Raw genomic sequence first — 19,945 nt, forward strand, 5'->3', positions numbered from 1 at the left:
TGGTGTGATGGTAGCGTGCTCCGCCTACCACACCGGATGCCCTGGGTTCAAACCCCGGATAAAGCAACATCAAAATTTTTAGAAATAAGGTTTTTCAATTAGAAGAAAATTGTTCTAAGCGGGGCCGCCCCTCGGCAGTGTTTGGCAAGCGCTCCGGGTGTATTTCTGCCATGAAAAGCTCTCAGTGAAAACTCATCTGCCTTGCAGATCCCGGTCGGAGTCGGCATAAAATCATGTAGGTCCCATCCGGCCAATTTGTAGGGAAAATCAAGAGGAGCACGACGCAAATTGGAAGAGAAGCTCGGCCTTAGATCTCTTCGGAGGTTATCGCGCCTTACATTTTTTTAAATTTTTTATCTCAAAATTTGAGGGACTAGTTTGCGTTCAAACAGACAGACGGACGGACGGACGGACATACGGGCATGGCTATATCAACTCAGTTCATCGCCCTGATCAATTCGGTATACTTAATGGTGAGTCTATCTTCTATATTTCTCAACGTTACAAACATCGGACCAAAATTAATATACCATTCCATGTTCATGAAAGGTATAAAAAAAACTTTTTTAAAAATAAGCTTTTTTTATTGGTTAATAAGAAAAAAATAAATTGACTGTAAAGAAATGTAACACTTTATAAGTTCATTGTAACCTTTAACGATAATTAGGATTCTTCGTCTGCGACAAAAAAATTCCATCTTGTACATAATTATATATTTTTAACATTAAAACTTTACACCTAAATTATTAAATCTTACAGTTTATATCACAGTCGTAATTGTTCTAATAAAAGCGTGTTAAATTTTTATTGTATAATTAAGAACATTTAGGACCTCCTTTTCTTTCTATCACAACATTAAAAACGTTTTTTTTTCTTTAATTTAATTTTTTACTTTTTAGTTCGTTTTATTAACAAGTAATAAAGCTTGTTCTTAGAAAAGCTTTTTTCTTAAATTTAATTTAAATATGATTTTTTTTTAATTTTTAGTAGGGTTTTTATTTATTGTTTAAATTAATTATGTAATCTTTACTTAGTTATTTGTAACGTTTCTCATCCTATCCATTTCTTTTAATGCATCAAAATTATAAGGTTTCTTCGAAGTCAACTCTGAACAGTCAAGTTCTTCTATTCGAGTGTTAACTAACTTAAAATCATATTTTATTGTGACTTTGCCTATGTCGATTTCAGTTTACAACTACTCATTGCAGATCTCTGCTCTGTTCCATCGCCAAAAATCTGTAAAACAAAATCAAGTGCGCAGAAAAGTATGCAACAAAAAGTATGCAACATTTAGCGATAACAGCCTAACTTCTACGTTTGTTGCATACACAAACAAAGCGAAGTTACCTGCGTTCTTGAGGACTTAGGCTTTTATTCCCTTGTGAATACAAATCTTTACCGATAGTTCTGTTATCGATTAATTTATCGAATTCTCGCAAAGTAATATTGCATTGTCATCGGAGTTATACATTTCAGCTCAATCGGACACCGGGAAGTGTATCAAATTTAACTTGCAAGATTTGATTACAGGAAACAGCCAAGTGAAAGTAAATAAAAGCTTATAATAAAAATGCACGTAGTTGATGTTGTAGCAGTGCTTCGTCCCATATAATAGTTGCGACCGATCACAAATTGTCATCAATATCCTCTAACGGCAGTCCAAGGAAATTTGCACTTTCAACAGGGGTGGGCCGGAGTGAGTGGAAAGTGATGGTAGCAGTGTAAGTGAGAAGTGGAGTGGAAGCAAAATTTAAGTGGCAGTGGTAGTGGTAGTGAGAATCGTAATAATAGTGGAAGAACGAAGGGTGGGGAGTGGTGATAGAAGTGGCAGTGAAAATGGGAGTAGGATGGCAGTGGTAGTAACGGGAAGTGAGAGTAGTAGCAGTTGAAAGGGAGTAGCAGACAGATAAACACAGAGAGGTAATTGTTGGTAGCAGTGGGAGCTTGGTATCTTTTCTTATTCTAAGGTATTTCAGGAAGCTGTGTATTTCCAATTGTTAGATCCCAGAAATTATATTTATGATGATGCGCACTTTCCTCTTTGTGAGGATCACGATCTCCGTTTTTAGTAGAGACGGTAAAAGTACGGTCTGGCATGAAATTTGTCATAAGTAGCAATCCAGAGGTTGATGCCTGAGCTGCTCCGCCTATTATCCTATTATTTTTCTGGCCTGAATTTATTTCGTACGTGAGCCAATATTTTTTTTAGTTGGTCTATAAAAATGGCAAATAGGGGGTACCTGTAAAAAGTGATTTTGCGCGTTAAGCATATTGCCCGCTTTGACGGGGTTAAAGACATGTTTCACGTCAAGCATGACGAATAATACTAATGGCTTTATTTATTTAATTAGCGAGCTTTGCTCATATTGCTTTATACAATGGTTTTTGTAATTGATATTAGAGAAAAATTGTATGTTTACAAACGGCGATGGTTACTAGGACATGTTACGGGACATTCATATGGCTTAGCAGCTAAAGGCTTGCACTGATATGAATGTTGGAGATTCGAGTTCAACGCTCAGCTCCCGAAAAGCTAACTGATGAAGAAGTGAAGTTCAGAAACATGTCCTAGTAACCATCGCCGTTTGTAAACATACAATTTTTCTCTAATATCAATTACTAATGGCTTTACTTGATGGCACACTGTGCTGCCTTTTCTTACAGCATTTTCAATCTTGGCTGTGATTTTTACTTTGAAATGGTTTCTGTTGGAGCTATGCTGTCGGTGAGATAAGCCCCATCAATTATCGTTGCCTGCTACCAGTCTCTGTTTTAGAAGGCTTTCGAGCATTTTCACGGCCGTGCCGAACATGCATAGTGGCTAGAAAGACGTTGGGGAGTCGAAGTCTCTTTTGTCATTCGGACTCAGCACGAGGTGTGCTACCTTCCTTCTTGCGGAGAAGTTTCTTACTTCCAAACTTTTATTGTACACGTGCAGCAACAGCTCGGGATTTTGGCCGCCTTGTATCAAACGCGTAATTCATTCATTCATTGCGATAGCCTTCACCAATCGGAAGCAATAAGGGATATAAAGAACGCATGTTTCCAATTAGCTCCTCTGCGTCCAAAGTCAGTTGTTACCTTCTTCATCCGTTTCCATACTCTATGGGTAATACCATCTTCCTTCGACACAGTCTGATTTCGAGTCATAAATCAGGACGTGTATGATGAAGGACTCATATAGTGTGTTTTTGTTTGCCTGGAGATGACTTTTCTTTTTAGTTGCCTACTGCAAACGGACAGTTTGTTTTAGTACTAATAAAAACTTATTTAAAATTTACAACGGGTTGTGCGTGTCGGCACTCCTATCTTCGGTCATCTTCAGTGTTTGATGCTAGATCTGATACCGCTTCAGTATTTAACGATATATTTTCGGTCTCTCTTCAGGTTGATCTCTTGTTGTTGTTGTACAGTGCTTCGCCCCATTCAGTGGGCATGACCATTCACAAATTGGCATCAAAGTCCTCTAACTGGAGTCCAATAAAACTGGCAGTTGCAACAGAGGCGGACCATAGGGAGATTGGTGTTAGAGGCGTAGGTTCCGTATTACATCGGAAAGATGGTTGGTGTCGTCATGTGGGGAACATCGGATGCAGGATATACATTGCGTATGTCTGGGTTGATTCTGGACAAGTAAGAGTTTAACCTGTCACAGTATCCAGAACGAATTTGGGCCAGGGTGACTCGTGTCTCCCTTGTAGTGTGATTTCTTCTTATGCAAGGGTTGATCTCTCGCACGGTGAATAGTGAGTTAGAGATATGCTTCGCTCGGTTACATCGTCAGGTCGAAGATTGTTTACAGTTTGCAGGAGTGAGAGCCATAAGAGTATAAATCATCGTCCGTATGTTTCGTGAGCAGACGCTCGACTAGAAAATTCCTTTGGGTCAATTTGAGCACCTTTTTCGTTTCAAAAAAGCATGTGTGTGTTTTTGAACTGCTACGAGATAGTGCTATCAGTATATATTAAGATATTAAAGAGGCCGCATATCCAAGACACTAGTGCTATGCCTGTCGCCAATCTGTGATCGGTTTGGTTTAATGTTCTTGGATCAGTATACAGTGAAGTTGCTTCGTATTCCTTTTTATGTTGGAACCTGGTACTGCAGATGACCATATTTTGAGCCGTAGCGAAATTAGTTAATCAAATCTATGACCAAAGGCTAATGTCATGGCTGGGCGGTGATCGTATGAATTTTCTAGCTTCTCATACTCTATTATGATCACGTCGCAAAGTCCTATTTTGCTTTTATTTTGCAAAGTCCACCCCTTTACATTTAGGGGGCGATGCCAGCCCTTGCATTCAAGAGGGCAACAACCAGTTAGGTTAGGTTAGGTTTAAGTAGCCGCCTCCGCTCCCCAAACGGAGACTCACGTAGGCTATTGTGGCTCGTTGTAATACCACGAAGGAGCCCTTGATTCCCTTCTGTGGAATGTGGTTCATACCTCTGCTGGCTGGGTATAAAGATAAATCAGTGCGTTTGCCTAAGTAGTAGTGCAGAATTTTGTTTATTTTGCCGATTCTAGCTCTACAATGCACCCAAATAAGTGTCTGTTGAGACATCGATACCTGGTATTCGATATGGGGGACAATGGCATAGATAATGTTCTGCACTTTCTATCTCTATCCTGTCGCTGCAACAGAAATCAATTGTTTGCAGGCCCATATAAGTCCCATGGGCGCCCATAAGACAGTGACTTGTTAGAATGCCCACTAATTGGCTAATAGAGGGGCGAGTCAGAAGTATGACCGATTGTGATCTCTTTTCGTCCAGCTTTGGCCAGATTTGCCTAGACAGCCTACATGTTGATTACATGGCCTATCTCGCATTAGCTTGCTCCGTGAACTAATATCGCAGCCAGTGCTTGCAAGTATTCAGAGGAGGATTCACCCAGCCAACAGAGGTAACTGTTTGCCAGCTGGTGCCTTCCCTTGTTAGCTCACCAGCAGCGCAGTTTCTCGAGATGCACGGTGGCATGTGACCCATATTATACCCCGGTTGCACTTATCAGCTAGCTCATTTAAAGCTTACCTGCACTTTAACCCCACTATTGATGCTGTATCACTACATTGCAGGGATTTTATGGCAACTTGGCTGTGGGAAAAGATGTAAACAGAGTTACAACAACCAGTTAGATATCGGTTAATTTTCCAGTAAGAATCTGGCACATGCCCTCATAGTTGCTAAACTATCTGCATGTTAGTTGATCAGAAAAGCGAGATCTCATCCGAGGCTTGTTGTTCCGTTCGTTTCATTGGCATGAGTTTTTTCGCAGTGTGTCCCAATCGCGGTGCACAGTTTGAGTACACATGATTTGGCAATCAATACAAACATGCAAAATTACGTGATCTGTTCACTCATTCAAGAGTGAATAAAATCTGTCAAATATGATTTACGAAAACACATACATACATAGGTAATAAAACTAAATGCACTCGAATGTATTTATGAATAGATAGGCATTTAACTTTATGATGAACGAGTAAGTATGTATGTACAGTGGCGGATTTACCATATAGGCAACATAGGCCAGAGCCTAGTGTGGTAAAATTGAGTGGCGGCAAAATTCGAGTCATTTAAGTTTTGAAAAAACAAAAAAAAATTGCATTCGGATTTTTCTGCACTTAAAATAGTATTTTTGTATGTATATAATAATAAATAATTAATTCTTTTTTATGAATTTCGAAATTTAAATGAAGCTGTAAATTATTTGTCCGCATAGCAGTCATAGAAATTGGCATAAAACTTCTAATTCACTTGAACTGGAACTTTTGGAGACTGCATTCATGCAAGGTTTATGGAGCTTCTTATTAACGTCATTCAATGCGGTGAGCAAGAAATTACAAAATGTGAATACGACTATTTCCGAAGTTATCATTTTGTTCAACGGACTCATTAAAGTTATTTCTGATACTAGTGAAGAATTCGATCTGTATGAAGAGGAAGCTCTCTCTATTTCAACGATTCAGGAATACAAACCACTGAGGATGCGTAGAAGAAATCCAAATGTACGATATGGTAAAAATGGATATCTGGTATTCAATTGAGTGGCCGTGAAAACTTTCGTGTCAACACGTTCAACATTATCTTGGATCGTACTTTGGCAGAATTGACACGTGAGGCATGTCAAAAAATCTATTCTAAATTTTCTCTTATCACTGATATGAAACATCTAAGCATTACGTAAGAAATCCACTATATTTAGCTATTACTACAACCAAGATCGTGAGGAAAATAAAATGGTCTTTTTCAAGGCATACTGCAAGAAAAGAAAATTTCAAATTATTCTCTGCTGGAACTGTTGAAAATGTTGAGACAGAATAATTTGCAGATCTCTTACACTAATGTTGACATTGCGTTGCGAATGTTTGTTTCAATTCCTATTGCAAATTTTAGCGCAGGGAGATCGTTTTCTGTTTGAAAACGCACGAAAAACTACATCAGTAGTGGAATTCACTAACTTATTTAACGACATTTGCCATCGCTTTATTTGCGAATCGATAACTATAACGATTTCTTTATTCAGTAACTATTTTTATCGACGATCAACTGTGTCGTTAAATAAACGGAAAGTAAATTGGCTGCGTTAAAAATCACGATATTAAAATTTCTGGCAATTTTAGTTAAAAAAGAAAATCGGAACTTTAATTAAATACTTTCAAACACGAAAAGCTGCTTTATATATAAATCAAATGGCATTTGAGTACTTGGCGTACGTTTTATCTCAAAATGAAGAATTACTAAGTCCATCGCCAGTGGTTCATAGAGAAGTAGATGACCCATTCCACTTGAATGCAACGGAGTTTCTAAAGCTGTACCGACTAACCCTAGACTTGGATCATGATATTATTTCTCAACTTGATGGTCAATTAAGGGGTACAAGAATAACTGCGATGTCAACAGAGAAAAAAAAATAATACCGCATTTACTTTTGTTAAAATATGTAAAAACTTTTAAAAGCAGTTAGTATGCGGAATTTATTTATTTTTGGCACTCCTTTTGTGCTTTTCGCATTTTTTAGGTTTCGTTAAGCTGTGCTGCCACCTTTATACTATTAAAACGAAATTTAAATGTAATTTATTTCGATTCGTTAAAACTAAGTTAGTGAATAGCACAATCGATAAGGCAAGCGACAAAATCGTTAAATAAAATCTCGACAAATCGCATCGTTATAAGTCAGTGGAATTCACTAACTTTTTTAACGACATTTGCCATCGCTTTATTTGCGAATCGATAAATATAACGATTTCGTTATTCAGTAACTATTTTGTATCGATATTCGTTTATCGACGATCAGCTGTGTCGTTAAATAAACGGCAGGTAAATTGGCTGCATTAAAAATCACGGTATTAATATTTCTGGCAATTTTAGTTAAAAAAGAAAATCGGAACTTTAATTAAATACTTTCAAACACGAAAAGCTGCTTTATTTATAAATCAAATGGCATTTGAGTACTTGGCGTACTAATAACCCTAGACTTGGCTCATGATATTATTTCTCAACTTGGTCAATTAAGGGGTACAAGAATAACTGCGATATCAACAGAGAAAAAAAATGAATACCGCATTTACTTACCTTTTGTTAAAATATGTAAAAACTTTTAAAAGCAGTTAGTATGCGGATTTTATTTATTTTTGGCACTCCTTTTGTGCTTTTTGCATTTTTTAGGTTTCGTTAAGCTGTGCTTCCACCCTTATACTATTAAAACGAAATTTAAATGTAATTTATTTCGATTCGTTAAAACTAAGTTAGTGAATAGTACAATCGATAAGGGAAGCGACAAAATCGTTAATTAATAAAATCTCTACAAAACGCATCTTAATAAGTGAGTGAATTCCACTAAAGATTTTCATTGAGCGAAGACAAACTGATTGTGATGACATCATTTACGAATTCGAAGCTGAAATATCAATATGCAAAGAAATGTAAATGGGGAATTTTTGGAAAAAAGTTAAGGTTAAATACTTCATTAATGCAAATGTCGATTATCTTGATTTCGTTATGGTATTTCATTAATAACGAACTACACTGTAATAAAGCACTGAAAATCGCAATCATTTGTTAAATATTATTATTGTGAACATAAGGGCGGCAGGTTATGTATTGCCTAGGGGCGGCAAATATTCAAATCCGCCACTGTGTATGCATGCATGTATGTACACGTTTCGTATCAAACAATGACGGAAAAAAATCGTTCCATAAAAGAGCGCCTTGAGTCAAAAAAAAGTAAGCGCTAATGAAAAAAATAAAAACTGATAATTAAATTTAGCTATAAAAAAGCTGTACGAATGAGTACTTGAACTTCAAATACAGATAAACAAAAATGTTATGGCAAAATGGCGTAAGAAAAAACACTTGAACTTCACAAATCAGCAAGTCAAGTGCAACAATAATAAAAATTAAACATTGTTATCGCTTTTAACTAAATTGTTACATATTTTTTGTCAATAATTTGTACATACATACGTATTTATGTATCGATATATGCTGAGTTGGAGCTTTACGGCCGGTAATTTTAAGCCAAAGCTTTCCTTCTCCCTCCTACGCGTTTCAATGATTCCGCATCTTCTTCAGGGAGCCTAGATTTTATTCAAATTAAAAGCAACTAGTTACCAACAATATTCATAACCAACCAACAATTTAAAAAAAATGTTAACACTTACGTTCTCATAAATCCTAATTATTGGTACGGATCAATACACGGTATATAAGTTAGCTAATTTGAGGTGATTGCCTAATACAGTACATAGCCAACAAGTAATGCCAGCTATCCCTCTTTCGCGTTAACTGGCGCAAATTGGGAGCACCAAGGAAAGTCAAGTTTTCCACCAACTGCCTCTTCCAACTCAGTGGAGATCTCCCGCTTCCTCTGCTTCGAAACTGCGGTGTCGATTGAAAGGATTCCTCGGTCGTAGCGTCTTCGTCCATTCGCATAATATGACCTAGCCGGGAAAGTCTTTGGGCTTTCATTCGCTGCACGGCGGCCCCGTGGAGTGGTTGTAGCGTGCTCCGTGTTCCACACATACGAATCTGACTTCAAGTTCCGTAAAAACAACATCGAAAACTAGAAAAAAGTGTTTCCAAGCGGGTTTGCGCCTCGGCAGTGATTTGACAAACATTCCGAGTGTATTTCTGTCATGAAAAGCTTAGCAGTGAAAATTTATCCGCCTTTTAGATGCCGTTCGGAGTCGGCATAAAACATGTACGTCCCGTCCCGTTAATTTGCAAAAATAATTAAAAGGAGCACGACGAAAGCTCGTCCAAAAATCTCTTCGGAGGTTATTGCGCCCAGCATTTTTTTATTATCTTCTATATCTGCATAAATCTCATACAGCTGCTCAATATACTTCCTTCAATGCTCTCGAACAATCCGAGGGCCATCTTATCTTCTCATGACATCGTCAATGATTGCGAGCCCCACATGAGAACAGGTCTGCAGATCGACTTGTTGAGCGTAATTTTTGTTCGTCGAGAGAGGACCTTACTTTTCAATTGCCTACTCAGTCCAAAGCATAGGTCTCCAAACCTCTAAAGTGATTGCCCCTTCGCATATGCAGAGAGAACACAATTGTGCTATGTAATGGAGACTCCTAGTCCAAAGTGGGATTTGTTGGCAATAGTTATTCGTTTGATTTCTAAGCTGATATTGTTTTCGCTGTTATTGCTGGTTCTCAGATACACGAACCCCTTCACAGCCTTGAATTTATATCCGTTAACAGTGACGTGACTACCAAGATAGCCACACACAAAAGAACCTACCGCAATGGGGTGTAGGGAGAAACATAAATTCATATTGAATCGGTATAGGGAGAGACATACATTTTTTTTTTATTTATTTATTTATTTATTTATTTATTTATTTATTTATTTAATTATTTAAAGTCAACTAACAAGAGTGGTCGACTAACAAAATACAAAGGAAAGTAACATAAAAAAAAAGATAGCGTAAAAATATATACAAGTATAGAATTAAAAATGGAATTAATTAAAAATTTACAATTTAGTTTAACATTGAACAAGAACTAAAATTAAACTATCATTACAAATTAAACAAGTAAACTTTAAGATATCAGTTGAGACTGAAAAGTATAGCATTGCGTAAGGCAACAAACGAACATTCGATACTAATGCAATTATACAAGTCATTATAGTACGAGCACCAAACACGTATAGGATCATCTTTGCCAAAATTTATACGACACAGGGGTAAATGGAAGGGCTCGTAGTGTCTGGACACCCTAACAGGAACTGCAAAGTTCAATCGGCTTAGCAGCTCAGAGGAGTCAACCTCGCCTAGAATTAGCTTATGCAGGAACATTACCCCGAGTAATATTTTACGATTTTCCAGAGTTGGCAAATTAATGAGAAGAATTCTACTTCTATAAGACGGAAGATAAAGATTTGAGTCCCAGTTAAAAGCCCGTAGAGCAAAAAATAAAAAAAAGACTCAATACGCTTTATATGAGTAATATATAATGGACACCAAACACACGAGCAATACTCAAGTATTGAGCGGACCAGCGAAGTGTAGAGGACTTTGGTCAGATACGGATCCTTTAACTCCTTAGCCCAGCGTTTAACAAAACCAAGGGTACCCATTGTTTTATTAGTAATAGCTGAAATATGTGAATTGGAGCTCAGTTTCGAGTCAAACAGAACCCCTAAATCGTTTATCGAAGATATACGCTCCATAAGAGTGCCATAAAGTACATAAGACGACAGGACTGGCTTCACGCGTTGAAATGTCATGAACTTACATTTGGAACAGTTTAGAACTAATGCATTTATTGTACACCAACGTTGAAATGAGTCCAAATCAACCTGAAGTAGATTTGAGCGAGTTAAATCCGAAGGCAAGCATGTATAGCAAATTTTTACATCATCGGCATACATTGGAGCTCGTGAATGATTCAAAATCTGTGGCAGATCATTAATAAAAAGAGTAAAAAGCAATGGGCCTAAATGACTGCCCTGAGGTACACCAGAGGTAACATTAATTGATTTTGAAATAATATTTTTATAAAGCACCTTTTGGGTTCTATTAGAAAGATAGCTTGAGAGCCATGAAGTCAGATTCTTCGGAAAGCCCAGTAAATCAAGCTTCAGAATCAGAAGTTCGTCATTCACTGAATCAAAAGCTTTACTAAAATCCGTATAAATCACATCTGTTTGCTTGCTAGCCAAAAAACAATCCCGAACTAAAGAGGTCAACTCAAGTAGGTTTGTGGTGGTTGATCTACAACTCACAAACCCATGCTGAAAGGGTGATAATATGGAAGTACACGAATGTTGAAGCTGACAGGTAATTATATGTTCAAAGGTTTTAGGAATAGCTGAAATCTTAGCAATTCCCCTATAGTTCTCAATATTAGATCTACTACCTTTCTTGTGCAGAGGTATGATAAATGACTGTTTCCAAATTGATGGAAATGACGCCGATTGCAAAGATAAATTTCACAATTTTACGATCGTTTCTGTTAAGTTTACAGCACAGAACTTAAGCACACAGCCAGGAATACCATCGGGCCCTGGAGAAAAAATCGGTTTCAGAGCTAAAAAACTCTGAAGTACAGTGGCACTATCAATGAACTAACTATTTCGAACGGATAACTACCGGTTTGGGTACAGGTTGACGAATAGGTCGATTTGAAAAAGTCTGCGAATAAGTCGGCAATATCATGGTCAAGGCTAGCATTCTTGCCACCCAAAGACAAAGATGATGGAAATCCCGAAGATTTGCGCTTTGAATTAACAAACCCGTAAAAGCCTCAACATCAGTACAACCATAAAGGTCAGACCAGGAAGCTAACAGTTGATTAAGCAAATCAAAGTTAGCCTTTTTAAAACATCTCGAACGAGAACGACATGACACTACCATGAAATTAATCGTAGGCAGTAAATTGTCCAGTGTAACCTCAAGTGTGGGGTGCAAGGGATCTTCAGGCAGGGATAAGGCAGGGATTCGACTGAGACCAGTACATATTGAACTATCACCAAAAACTAAATCTAACAACTTATTTTTAGAGTTCACCACATTATTAATCTGAACTAGCGGCAATTCCATAAGCGAACCAATAAAATCATGGTGAGTAACAGGAGTCAAAAAGTTTGAATCATCGTTGCCAATCCAACTAACGTATGGTAAATTAAAGTCCCCAAGAACCACTAGGCGATCGTTATCACGCAAACGAGAATGTAGGCTGTGGATAACTGCTTTATGGCAATCATAAACGTACAAATCTGACCGAGGCGGTATGTAGGAACAAGAAATATATAAGAAAAAATTCGGGAACAAGAGCTTTACAGCTATGAATTCAATGTCATCTTCATTGTGTCCCCGGCCATATGCGAAGAAATTTATGCGTGTAAGATAGCATAAGAGCGCATCCCTCGAAGCGTGTACCGTAGACGTCACAATCAGTTTACTTACTTACCTAATTTACGTTCAACCCGCTTGAACGGTTATCGCTGGCCAGAAAATTTCGCCAGCTACTTCTTCGCTGGGCCAACTGTTGGCAAAGGTAACAGTAATGGAATTTAAATCGTTTTCCACTTGGTTCTTCAAGCGGAGTGAGGGCTGCCCTCTTCCTCTGCTTCCACAGGCGGTTTCCGATAAAAATACTTTCTTATCCGGAGCATTATCTTTCATTCGGATAGCATGGCCTGGCAAGCGTAACCACTGTGTTTTAATTCGCTGGACTATGTGGAAGCCTGCACAAAACTCGTACAATTCATTATTAAATCTTCTTCGGTACTCGCCGTCGCCAACGCGTACAATTCCGTAAATATTTCGAAGAATTTTTCTCTCGAAAACTCACAGCGCCGCCTCATTTGATGTTATCATGGTCCATGGTACCATGATTTTCGTTTGCCGGGAGAGCACTTAACTTTTCAATTTTCAACCTAGTACAAAGTAGCGTTTATTGGCAAGAGTATTTCTGCGATGGATATCACAGCTGGTGTTGTTGTTTGTGTTAATACCGGTTCCCAAATGAACTAAGTCTTTTAATATTTCGAAATTATGGCTGCCAACAGTGGCGTGGTTGGCAAAGTGCAAATGCGCTGACTCTTTGCTTTATGACAACAGATACTTCGTTTTATCGTCATTCGCCATGCAACCCATCTTTTTCGCTTCTTTTTCTAGTTTGGAGTAACCAGAACTTACTTATCAAACCACTGTATGTTAATTAACCTATTTGAATCTTTGCTACGATCTCCTTAGCTGAGTTTGAAAAATTGCTTAAACTGATGAAATTTTTAAAACTTAGGCTCAAATTTCTAACGGTGTACTCAATATCACTTGTACTGTATTCTTTATACTGAATACTGAAACTAATTTTATTGAATGCCAATTAGCATTGGTCCTTATCATTCGCCTTTATAACTGTTCCACCTCGTAAAAAAAATCTAAGTAAATTGAGCAATAAATTAATTAAATCAAGACTACGTTGATGAATGAAAGATGCCCGACATGGCATCATACACAGCGAAGAAAAAACTGCACTGACTACATACCGTTCTTGGTACTGTACTCGTTTACTTGAATTCATTTTCAATCTGCTCGATTTACTAGTTGATGTTGTTGTAGCGATAAAGACATTTCCCGAAGGGTTTGGTGAGTATTATCCATTTTGATTGGTACGTTCCTGTAACAAGCACTTAGGGTTGCTAGAGCCTCTTTTTTTCCTTTTTATTGGACGTTGGGGTAGCTCACTACCCTCAAGTGGCCCAATAAGACCAGGCTAATCCTGTTCATGTGTCCGCACCCCGTGGGATCGCCGTTAGGCATACCGTCACGGGGGAAAGGCGATATAGTCGCCACTATTTCGTATGCGCATTTCTCTGCCCGCCCTTTCAGCATGCGTCAGTTTCATCATTACTATAAAGGTCATCTTGCTCACAGCAGTCCAACAATCTATTTGTCCGCCCATTCGTGGAACTAAATTCCTAATGGACGACTCCTCTCCAAAAACTCTGTGTACAGACAGTCTTTCGCCGTGAAAACGAGGGCAGTGAAACATTACATGTTCTGCGCTTTCCAATTCGGGGGGACAGTGTGGACAGAAAGGATCGTCCTCTATCCCCTGCTTATGTAGATATTCCTTGAAGCCGCCGTGCCCGCTCAATATCTGTGTGAGGTGGTAATTTAGTTCGCCGTGTTTTCGCTCGTACCATTCCGCTATATTCGGAACTAGCATGAAGGTCCAGCGCCCTTTTCTCGAATCTTCCCACCGTTCTTGCCACCTAACTATTGTTCGTGACCTTGCGCTTTTCTTAGCATATTCAGATGGTTGGCTGATTCTAATGCCATACAGATCGGTCATTTCACCCGAGAGTAGATCTACTGGGATTTTCCTGGATAAAACATGGATCGCGTTCGCGGACACCGTCCGATAAGCACATGCTATTCGTATAGCAGTACTGCGGAAGGCTGCTAGTATATCTTTTTGGTGGATCATTTTAGATCCATGCCATACTGGTGCTGCCTATAATATTATAGAGCTGATTATGTTGGATAATAGCTGGCGGGTAGATTCGCCTGGGTCGCCGACGTTGGGCATTATTTGCGTTAGGGCTCCACTAACTCTAGAAACTTTCTCCCCCACCGCCGTGAAGTGCTCCTTAAAAGTTAGTTTTGAGTCAAAGATTACTCCTAGATATTTCAAGGAAGGCTTTGAATTTATTTGATAATCTCCTATGGTTAGGACCAACTCATCCACAGTCCGCTTTGAGCTAACCAGAACCACTTCTGTATTATTGCTAGCCATTTCCAGCGCCATGTTCGTCAGCCATTCCTTTATTCTTCCCACGGCGTCATTACATAATGCTTGGAGCAGATCAAGTTTCTTGGCCACCGCTACTACTACAATATCATCTGCATAGATCCTCTCCTGCTAAATATGTATGTGTATGATACATTCATATTTGTAACAGAATCCCTTTCGCGTCGGTGAGGCTGACAATTGGCTTTCGGAAGCTGTGATGCTTTACCGCTTATCGGCCACTTGAGTCCCCCGATTCTGCCGATTTAGTTGTAATTAGAGCTTACGATTTTTTCTCAAACATAAACGAGAATATCGGGGCTGAAAACTCGGCTTCTCACGTGATTACCGAGTCGAGGAGTACTCGTAAAGTTTGCGAGCTTATCACATGTGTTCGGAAATAAATCGAAAGCTCTATATAATACTGTAAATGCAGCGAATAATCCGAATTTCAGGAGATTCGTGAGCTTTACGAGCTCTACTAGTAATCTTGGCGGAGCCATACAAGGTTTCAGCACTGTGACATACATACAAACATTAATAAAAATTCCATGCACTTTGTAAATCTAAGGGCTAATGTCAAAACCGATATCATATTAAAAGTACTGCTTAGCTGATTTCCTGTTCCTGGTACCGCCATGCTAGTAATTGAAGGTAGATTTATCATACTCAAGGTAGGAACGACAATTAAGTTGTTACCATCACAGGCATGTATCATATAAATTGATCTATCAGCAAGCCCGCAAGTTGGCTTTAGCTCCATCTGGCATCAGGAGTTAACCCACATACAATAACTCCAAGTCTTGTTTTGCCGAAATGTTCACAATCAGGGAGCGATAGAGTTAGTTCCCTTGGTCAGTCTTCTCTTTACCAAGAGCTACACTATGACCGCGCTACAGCTGGGAAGACTGAAAAATTCTCCTCCGTGAGAAAGTGAAGTTCGCAAACACGGCCTTGGCCAAAAGAGGTCAGAGTTTGACTCTGTTTTGAAACGGGCTGTATAGACTCAATAGACTGCAATGTGTGAGCACGCGTTCAATATTGCGATTAAGCCAACATTGATCCTCCTCAGGGACTAAAGGCAGTGCTGGCATGATGCCACAAAAACGACGAAGCCATCAAGAACGCATTAATGTGAAGTAGACATGAATGCGAGCATTTGGTTGTTCAAAAGACAGATGCAAGTTCAAAAGCTTATCAAAAATTGTGAACAATCTTAATACCAAATTAACACTAAAGATTTACATTTCAAATGTCCTAAATCTAATATAACTAATGTCAACATATTTTCGAAGTACGAAAAGAAAGTGTGCTACCCTAGTACAGATGCTAACTTAACGTAACACACCGTCACACGGGTAGCACCTTCGGTCATTAGGTTCATCAAAAATACACGATATCGAACTTTCTTCCAATAAAACTAAAAACAATACAAGCAGAAACACCAGGTAAAAGTTTTGTTTGTTGTTGTTTAACTTATTATTACATATTTCTTTCGCTGCCTTTGTCACGCAGCTATGCTAGGTCTTTATACCCAGCGGTACTATCAGTTTAGTAACGTGAAATTTTGTTCAATTAAAATTAGGAGTCCTCTTCTGGATATAAATCTGGTAACAAGCACGTGGAAGTACTAGCCGGATCATATCGGGAACGATTTCATATGGCCACGAGGAACCTTCAAGGTCATCCCGCCTCCAACCCACTAGTTACATGACAAGCTTGGGGTCGCCTCGGGCAGGTCAGGTTGACATTGCGATTGGGTAAGCTATAAGTTTTTGTATTGCAATCCCTTGAATCCTATGGGTCCAGTTCTAACTATAATCTGAAATCAAAAAAAAAATTAGTGCAGTCAACTCTGTTGCTCAAATGGGTCCAGTGTTGTTCTTATCAGATGCAGCGTGATATTCCTCATCGGCTTTTGAGAGCTATGTGCAAACCAATATTAAATGGAATGACCTCGCCTTGATACGTATCTCAATGAGACAGAACAAATCGTTCACGAGATGTTCGGGATTGGTACCGCAACGTACCGGATCTGCATCCGGCAAAGGACCATCAACATCGATAACACTCCCCAATGCCTTCGGGGAGTGTCCTTATCGCTACAACAACAACAAAAACCCCAAAGTCAACATCGTGGCTCTGAATTGAGCTTCCCTTCTAATGATAATTGCGATAGACGTCGTGGAACAATGGGGCGGTATGGCCTAGAAGTTTGAGGTGCTTGTTACCGGAACGTACCGGATCTATGTATATCCATGAAAGGGCCATCACCATCGATAACACCCCCGACAAACTTCGGCAAGAGTCTTTATCCCTACAACAACATTGACGGCATAATGCCCTATTGTCATTCCGCCAAGGCAGAATCTATCCTTAAAGCGTTTGACGTGGTTGTTTTTAGAATAAAGAAATCTCATCCGAGGCCTTTTACTTATCGGATGTGGCTATGCCTCTTTTTTGACCATGCACTTCCCAGCGTTTCGGGAGCCGTAAATCGAAAAGAATCGATATACATATCTAGACAAAATTCATTGCACATATTTTCTTTATAATGGGCATGTCCCTCGTAGGTTAGGTTATGCAAAATCGACAGGTCCGTGAGAACCTCACAGGACTGTTACCAGAAGTTTGCTCAGCTACCAACCCGAAAAATTCTGTGAAAAACCGGGACCTATGCCATAAGATAACCCCATTTTCTTGTCTAATTCTAGACGCATTCTAGGAGCTATGCTACATACTTTTTGCTTCTAGATTTAATAGCAGTATCACTCCTAAAAGCTAGAGCCTCAACCTGGCCAGCACATGGCACGAGCACAGATCATCCTCGAACACTTCCTGCTGCAACCCGCACTTCCAGCATCAACAGATTCCAGTCAGTATATCTATCATGAGCCTACATTCCCCTATTTACAATGATAGGAGTAACGTTATTTGTCTAAGGTAGTAAGACTGCGCATGAACTTTGACTTTTTGCGCCTCACGCTTAGTTCTATCTCTTTTCTGCTCATGTGCAACGCCCGCCTTCTTTCAACTCGGCCAACCTGATAGGAACGTCTACTGTAGTACAAGCTTCAAGGAATGTTCCTTTTTTATCTAACTCATACGTTTTTTTCATTTCCATATGCTAAGGAACCCAAAAGACGTGACGTTGGTTGAGCCTGTTTGCAGGAAGGCGATTTTGAATTCCACTCCCGGAACAAAAGGCTTTGAAGTAAATATTTCTGGTCCATGGAGACGAAATTCGTTTAAAACCATGTCCTTTAAACCATATAGTTTTATACTAATAAGTTAATCATGGGGAGGGCTTATATTTATAGTGTATGGTTATGTCTAAGGTGCTATAACTAAGTCTAGTTTGGCACCTGCTTTAGTTGGCCAACTTGTTGTCTTTATAATAAAACTAAAAAATATCTCGTTTTTATATATGTACGTACGTTTGGTTGTATCTGTAAAAAATTCCCATTTGACATTGTAGTACCGACTTTCATATTCTCTGAATCTCATTTACATAATTCAAATCAATTTTTCAATAAATTTTATAACTCACAGCGTTTGATAGTCCATGAGCAAACTTGGTATGAATGTAAATATGTATGTAAAAAATAATTTAAAAAAAGTTTTAAGTTAAACGGTTTTGTTGAAAACAATAATTACATGTAGTAAAAATAGTACTAAAAGCTAGAAAATAATTAGGTAGGTTGTTGTTGTTGTTGTAGCGATAAGAACCCTCCCCGAAGGCCTTGGGTCGCTTTCTATTATTGTATGTATTATGTGTTCCAAATATGAGACAAATGGGACCACAAATACGATTTTTTGAATATCTCGATTCTTGCGCCCCCTAGCGGCGATTGTTTTTCATAAGCCGCTTTCTATTTATGAATGTATTATGTGTTCCAAATATGAGCCAAATCGGACCACAAATACGATTCTTTTTAATATTTCGAACCTTGCGCCACCTAGCGGCGATTTTTTTCATAGGGCGCTTTCTATTGGTGTATGTATTATGTGATCCAAATATAAACCAAATCGAACCTCAAATACGATTTTTTTTAATATATCGATTCTTGTGTCACCTAGCGGCGATTTTTTTCATAGGTCGCTTTCTATTGATGTATGTATTATGTGATCCAAATATGAACCAAATCGGACCACAAGTACGATTTTTTGAAATATTTCGATCCATGCGCCACCTGAATTTTTTTTCTTATTATTGCATCGGGTTCTGAACTATATTCCAAGTTTCAAGCTTGTAGCTTATCGGGAAGTTACTTAAATTTCAATTACAAAATTCGCCAATCAGGCGGCTAAACAAAACCGTTTAAAAATACAAATAAACTACGTTCGCGATGATTTGAAAAGACTATCGACATACCTGGCAGACCTCCAGGACTTGATGATAGCGTTGCCGTAAGATGTTATATTGCAACGCGGCACAATTTTTTCCGTTGATGCTTTTAACGGTTATAAACAATGTATCTTTCTTTATTACTATGCTAAAATTTCGAAATTTTTGTTTGCTTAAAATATAAATAATCTTCACACAGGAGCTTTCTTAAACTTGTCGTGTAGATTTCACTTAGATTTTTTCGCGCGAATACAGAAACCATGAAGCGAAAATCGATAAAAGAAATAAGAAAAAAAATGTCTCAAGCGAAATAGTTGACGCGTTTATGGGCGCACTTACTAAACAACCTGATTTGCTAAGCGTTGTAACTTTGTATGTATGTATTCACTTATGTAAAAAAGCCTCACACACAACCGTCTCTTAATTTTAGTCGGAAATTGCGTTTGCGCAGCCAACTTTCCGTCCGTTTCGTTCCGTTTTTTTCGACCGATCACTTCAACGTTGCAAATTGAACTCACAGGCCAAGCGTTAATACACGCGCCACAGAGCCAGTTTTACAGTACGTACCAGAGCAAGTGGAAGGTGATCCCCCTCTACAAAACCAACCAGTCAACCAGCTTTTTACACCCATCGGCCGACTTATCGCATATACCGCGCCGCAAACAGCCAGCTCTAACGGTTGAATGAAGCGGCATGCAAAAACAGCACCCACAAAAAATATTGTGATAAAGTCTAGGAAAAAATTTACCAAACAAAAACAAAAAATTTAAAAAAAAAACAAGTCGCAAAAGGAAAGCATTTATGTGGCGCTTTGTATGTAGCACTACACTAACAA

General features: G+C 38.7%; 1 protein-coding gene across 2 annotated transcripts in view; it reads right to left on the reverse strand.

Moving 5' to 3' along the window:
* Positions 1-19,739, reverse strand: part of hebe — a 104,147-nt gene extending 84,408 nt beyond the window's left edge. Inside the window, exon 1 of one of the 2 annotated variants that reach the window (XM_067771785.1) lies at positions 19,138-19,739. The gene's annotated coding sequence lies outside the window, so the exon portion shown is untranslated. The remainder of the gene's footprint in view (positions 1-19,137) is intronic. The other variant, XM_067771784.1, reaches the window with a different exon arrangement.
* Between the last annotated feature and the right edge of the window lie 206 nt (positions 19,740-19,945).

This window comes from Eurosta solidaginis, chromosome 3 (assembly GCF_040869045.1).
Source record: "Eurosta solidaginis isolate ZX-2024a chromosome 3, ASM4086904v1, whole genome shotgun sequence".
Taxonomy (NCBI): domain Eukaryota; kingdom Metazoa; phylum Arthropoda; class Insecta; order Diptera; family Tephritidae; genus Eurosta; species Eurosta solidaginis.